The following is a 6,527-nucleotide window of genomic DNA, read 5'->3' on the forward strand; positions in this document are numbered from 1 at the left end:
AGTATTGGCCAACTACTGTCTTGTCTCCAACCTTTGCTTTGTGGCGAAGGTTGTTGAGAGTGTGGTCACACGACAGTTTCCACAATTCCTGGAGGAAACGTCTTATCTAGATCCATTCCAGTCAGTTTCAGGCCTGGGCACAGCACGGAAACGGCATTGGTCACGTTGGTAGATGATCTCTGGAGGGCTCGGGACAGGGGTTGCTCCTCTGTTCTAGCCCTGTTAGACCTCTCAGCGGCTTTTGATACCATCGACCATGGTATCATGCTGCACCGGTTGGAAGAGTTGGGGATAGGGGGCACCATGTTACGGTGGTTCTCCTCCTTTCTCTCTGACCGGTCACAGTTTGTGTTGGCAGGGGGGCAGAGGTCAACCTCGAGGCCTCTCATCTGTGGAGTGCCTCAGGGGTCGGTCCTCTCGGTCGGTCCTTTTGTTCAACATTTATGTGAAGCCGCTGGGTGAGATCATCTGTGGCTTTGGGGTGAAGTACCACCAGTACGCTGATGACACCCAGCTGTACATCTCCACCCCAGGCCACCCCAACGATGCCCTTGAAGTGATGTCTCAGTGCCTGGAGGCTGTGTGGATCTGGATGGGGAGGAACAGGCTCAACCTCAACCCTTCCAAGACTGAGTGGCTGTGGTTCCCGGCATCCTGATATAGTCAGCTGACTCCATCGCTGACTATTGGGGCCGAGTCTTTGGCCCCCTTGGAGAGGGCGCACAATCTGGGAGTCCTCCTGGATACACAGCTGTCCTTGGAGGAACATCTGATGGCTGTAGCCAGGGGGACCTTTTGTCAGGTTCGCCTGATTCGTCAGTTGTGACCCTTTCTTGATCGGGATTCCATGTGCACAGTCACTCATGCCCTCGTCACCTCTCGCCTGGACTACAGCAACGCTCCCTTCATGGGGCTCCCCTTGAAGAACACCAGGAGGCTCCAACTGGTCCACAATGTGGCCGTGCGGGTAATTACGGAAGTTGCATGGCGCTCCCACATAACACCGCTCCTGCGCGAGCTGCACTGGCTCCCAGTGGTCTTCCGGGTGCGCTTCAAGGTTTTGGTTACCACCTTTAAAGCACTCCATGGCTTAGGACCTAGTTATCTTCAAGACCGCCTGCTGCTACCGACAACCTCCCATCGACCCGTGCGCTCCCACAGAGAGGGCCTCCTCGGGGTGCCATCAGCCAAACAATGTAGGCTGGTGACCCCCAGGGGGAGGGCCTTCTCTGTGGGGGCACCTACCCTATGGAACCAGCTGCCCCCTGAGATAAGGAGAATCCAAGACCTCGGTGCCTTCCGCCGTGCCCTTAAAACTTTCTTTTTTCATCAAGCCGGGCTGGCTTAACATATTTTTAAATTTTAAATTTTTAATTGGTTTGTCATTTTAAACTGGGGCCAAATTAATATATATTCTTTTAATTGTTCTTAATGTTTGTATTGTATGTTTTTATCTGGCTGTACACTGCCCTGAGTCTCTTGGGAGAAGGTGCGGTATATAAATTTGAAATAAAATAAAATAAAATAAAATAATAAAATAAAATAATAAAATAAAATAAAATAAAATAAAATAAAATAAAATAAAATAAAATAATAAAATAAAATAAAATAAAATAATAATAAAATAAAATATAATATAATAATAAAATAAAATAAAATAAAATGTTCCCTTTATTTGTATTCATTTTATGTATTCAATTCATGCTTATACTGATATATAGTATATTATCTAATACATACTTGACAAAATAAATAAATAAAAACAATAACAAAATGGGCTTGTTTAGAGAATAAGTCCTTTACTTTTTTAACCATAGATGCATTGAGGCTTCTTAGCACTTTCACTAAGTCTGATGGTTGGTTACTTTCCTCCGCATCCACCACTTGTCTCTATCCTAATCAACAGATTGGCTCCATTTTTCTACCATGCCAGGCCTAAGACCATGGCCGCTGTCATCCTAGGGACCACAATAAATCGAATAAACTCCATGTGGGTTCAGGCTCTCAGCTTTTCTGTGGGGTGATGAGATTCCCAGTGTGCTCATGGAACTCCAACAGGTCAATCTCTACCTTGGTGGCCACACAATACTACACTCACAGGTTGTGCAGCACTCCCCTGGAGTAGGCAATTCTGGTACAGTTCCTTATTCAGTCCCTCTCAGAAACGATAGATCAGCAAGCATTCAGGCCAGTCTCCCAAGTGGCTGGCCAGGTGGCGGAAATCTTTTATTATTATTATCTTTATTCATTAAATATGAAAATCAGTCAACTGAACATTAAAAAATGCATCACAAATACCATTGACTGGTACTAATGGTTAATATGGGTTGCTGCCAGCATCCTAGGTATCAACCAAGTACCTTCTTAAGATGTACGATGTCCCAAGTAGCACAGTTTTTTGCAGTTCTGCTGGTGTTATTGCAGGAAACTGCAATTTGCTGATGTATGTTATAAAATTTTTGGACATGGTACCAAGTGCCCCAATGACAATGGGTATCACTGTTACATGTTTTATCCATAGCTGTGTAGTTTCGATGGCTAGGTTGCAATATTTCATGATTTTTTCCAGTTCTTTTTTTTCGATTCTGGCATCTCTTGATACTACGATGTCAATAAATTGTATGTTTCGGTTTTCGACAACTGTGATATCTGGTGTTGTGTTCCAAATGACGATCTGTCTGTATTTGAAAGTCCCACAAGATCTTCACCTTCTCATTTTCTATAACTTTTTCCACTTTATGTTCCCATGACTTTTTGGATACAAGAAAGTCGTATTTTTTATATAATGACCAGTGGATTAATTTAGCAACTCGGACGTGTCTAGCTTTGTAATCAGTTTGTGCGATTTTGCTGCATTCACATATTAAATGTGAAACAGTTTCAACTTTATTGTTGCAAAGTTGGCAGTTTGGATTGTTGGTGGATTTTTGTATTTTTGCTTTCATGGCATTAGTTTGTGGTGCTTGTTCTTGAGCAGCCAGTATTAAACCTTCCGTTTCTTTTTTGATGGTTCCCATCTTAAGCCATGCCCATGTAAAGTTGTCATCACATCTTCCTTCAATGTTTTTCAAGTGCTGTCCATGCAAAGCTTTGGTTTTCCATCTATTTAATCTGTCATCCAGCTGTTTGTCCTTATATTCTGCCTTTCTTTCTGTTGTTTTTATAATGTTCTCCATTTTCACATCCTGCAGCATAATCATTCACATAATCATAATGACATAATCATTCACATAATCATTCAAACTTCGTTTTTCTTCTTCTACGGTTTAATGGATTTGCAATAGTCCTCTGCCCACCTGTCGATGTCACTTTGTGGATGTAAAACATTGTACATATTCAAAAGTTTGCGTGTTTTCCAGTCCAAGTTTTCCAGTTCAGCCAAAGTCCAGTTGATGATTCTAGCTGAGTAGCATATCACTGGAACTGCCCACATATTAATGGCTTTAATTATGTTTCCAGTATTCAGCTTTGATTTTAATTTTTTGCAGACCCTCCTGATGTATTCCTTTTGCATTAATTCTTTGACTTTTCCATTCAAGATGTTATCTGCTTCCAATATGCCTAGGTATTTGTAACCATCACCCTTTGCTAATGCTTTTACTATGTATTTCCATTTCCCAGTTCTGTTCCTTCTATTTTTTCCATTTTTCCTTGCTGCATGGATAATATAGCACATTTTTCAAGTCCAAAGTTCATTTTGATGTCGCTGCTTAACAGTTGAACTGTGTTGAGTATTGATTTAAGTTCAGTGGGGCTTTTTATATACATTTTTAAGTCATCTATGTATAGTAGATGGTTTATCTTGCCACGTTGGCTTGAGATTTGGTATCCCAGTTTTGTGTTTTGTAGGATTATTGTCAGTGGAATTAATGCGATGTTGAACAGTAGTGGTGAAAGTGAGTCCCCCTGGAAGATTCCGCGTCTGATGTTGACTTCACCAATGTTCTCCCCATTTGCTGTTAGAACTGTTTTCCATTTTTGCATATTTGCTTTCAAACGTGTACAAATATTTTTGCTGATTCCAAAGTTTTCCAGACAGGTGTTAATCCAGCTCTGGGGTAATGAGTCAAATGCCTTCTTGTAATCAATCCATGCCATATTTAAATTAGTTTTTCTTTGTTTTGCATTTTTTAGTACCATTTTGTCAATGAGCAGGTGATCTTTTTTTTTTTATTGAAAAAGTTTTACAAATACAAATTTTCCCACTCCCTCCCATTCCCTCCCTAACCCTCCCTAACCCTCCCCTCCTCCCATGATTTCCCCAAGGTGAAATCCATCCACATTATATTATATCATACTTTACCACCCTTCTGTTCTCCCCCCTGTGTACTATACATTTCTACATAACAATAAGCTATTTTACCCCCTATATACTATACATTTCTGCACAACATTCAGTTAAAAGCTATCTGGTACTTCCTAGTTTGATATTTATTCTGCATATAATCTATCCATTTCTTCCACTCCCATGCATAAGTCTCTTGAGTCCGGTCTTTTAAGTATGCTGATATCTTCGCCATTTCTGCAAAACTGGCCATCTTCAAAGTCCATTCTTGAATTGTAGGCATAGCATCCCTTTTCCAATATTGACCAATCAGCAACCTAGCTGCTGTCACCATATACAATATCAATTTTGTTTCATCCACTGAAAAGCCCTTAACTATACCCAGTAAAAACAATTGAGGAGAAAATTGAATTTTTTTCTTCAAAACATTTTGCATAACCCACCAAATTTTTATCCAAAAAGCCTTTGCTTTCTTGCAGGTCCACCATAAATGATAATATGTAGCATCTAAGCAGTCACATCTCCAACATTTTGGTTGAACATTAGGATACATGCACGACAATTTCTTAGGATCTAAATGCCACCTATAAAACATTTTATAAAAATTTTCCCTCAAATTCTGCGACTGTGTAAATTTAACGTTCTGAACCCATATTTTTTCCCACGTTTCCATCATAACTGGTTCTGCAAAATTTTGCGCCCATTTTATCATACAATCTTTAACCAATTCATTTTCTGAGTCTCTTTCTAATAAAACATTATAAACCCTCTTAATATGCATTGGGCCTTTCTCTTTTATCTGTCTAACCAATTCTTCTTCATGCAACATTAATCTAATTTTTTGATCTTCTCTCCATCTCAATTGAAGTTGATTATACTGTAACCAAGTTAAGTTAATCCCTTCTTCCAACAGTGTGTTTAATGTCTTTAATTGCAATCTGCCCCATCACAAAAAAGTACTTCTTTATATAACCCCCCCCCAAGTGACTTTATATTTATATTCCGTATAATGTGACCAAGATCCAACCACAACGGTATTTTATAATCCCATTTGAGCCGGTGCTTCTTCCATACTCTCATCAAGGAGTTTCTAAGCATATGGCTGTTGAATACTTTATCCACCTTGTTATCATAAAATAGATATGCATGCCAACCAAATTCGAGGTCATAACTCTCTATATTCAATGTTCCAGTCTTAAACTTCCAAACCTGCGACTGTACTATGAAGCAGCAGCGTTGACACAAGCAAGTGACCACCCCTTTCACGAACATCTTGCATAATTTTCAGTTTCACTCTTGGCTTTTTCTCATTCCAAACAAACTTATTCATTCCTTTTTGCCATTCCGTCAACTGTTTATCACTTTTAAGCACCGGAATCATTTGAAACAAAAATAAAAATCTAGGTAGAACATTCATTTTAACTGCTGCTATTCTTCCAAGTAGAGACAGCTGCAGTTTTTTCCAAGTTTCCATATCCTTTTATACCTTTCGCCACAACACCTCATAATTATTTTGGAACAATTTTATATTTGAATCTGCAACTTGAACTCCTAGATATCTCACCTTTGGTACTATTTCAAAGCCTGCCTTCCTTTCCAATTCCTTCTTTTGATCAATTGTCATATTTTTAACTGTCATCTTAGTTTTTTTCTGATTCAGTCTAAATCCTGATACCATACCATATTCTTCTATAATGTCTTTCATCTGAATTATTGATTCCATTGGCCGTGTTAGGGTAACAACCAGATCATCTGCAAATGCCCTTGTTCTGTAATCCTCTTGCCTTATCACTATTCCCTTCAATGTACTCGAGTCCCGTATTGTATTCAACAAGACTTCTAGAGTTAAAATAAACAACAACGGGGATAACGGACAACCTTGTCTTGTACCTTTTTCTATACTGAAATTTGTAGTTAAGCTTCCATTAATGATAATTTGTGCTGTTTGCTCTTGATAGATTGCTGAAACCGCCTGTACAAACTGATCCCCAAAATCCATTTTTTTAAAGTCTTTAATAGAAAGTTCCAATTTACTCGATCAAAGGCCTTCTCCGCATCCAAAAACACCAGCACTGCAGAGATCTGTTTATTCTTCTCAAGATATTCCAATAAATCTATAATTTGCCTCACATTATCCTTCATATATCTGCCTTATATAAATCCTGCTTGATCATAATGAATCACCTCTTGAATAACTGGCATTAGTCTGTTGGCTAATACTTTCACAAAAATGTTATAGTCC

The sequence above is a fragment of the Pituophis catenifer genome, unplaced genomic scaffold (genome assembly GCF_029215685.1).
Source record: "Pituophis catenifer annectens isolate HBS135680 unplaced genomic scaffold, rPitCat1.0.hap2 SCAF_4, whole genome shotgun sequence".
Taxonomy (NCBI): domain Eukaryota; kingdom Metazoa; phylum Chordata; class Lepidosauria; order Squamata; family Colubridae; genus Pituophis; species Pituophis catenifer.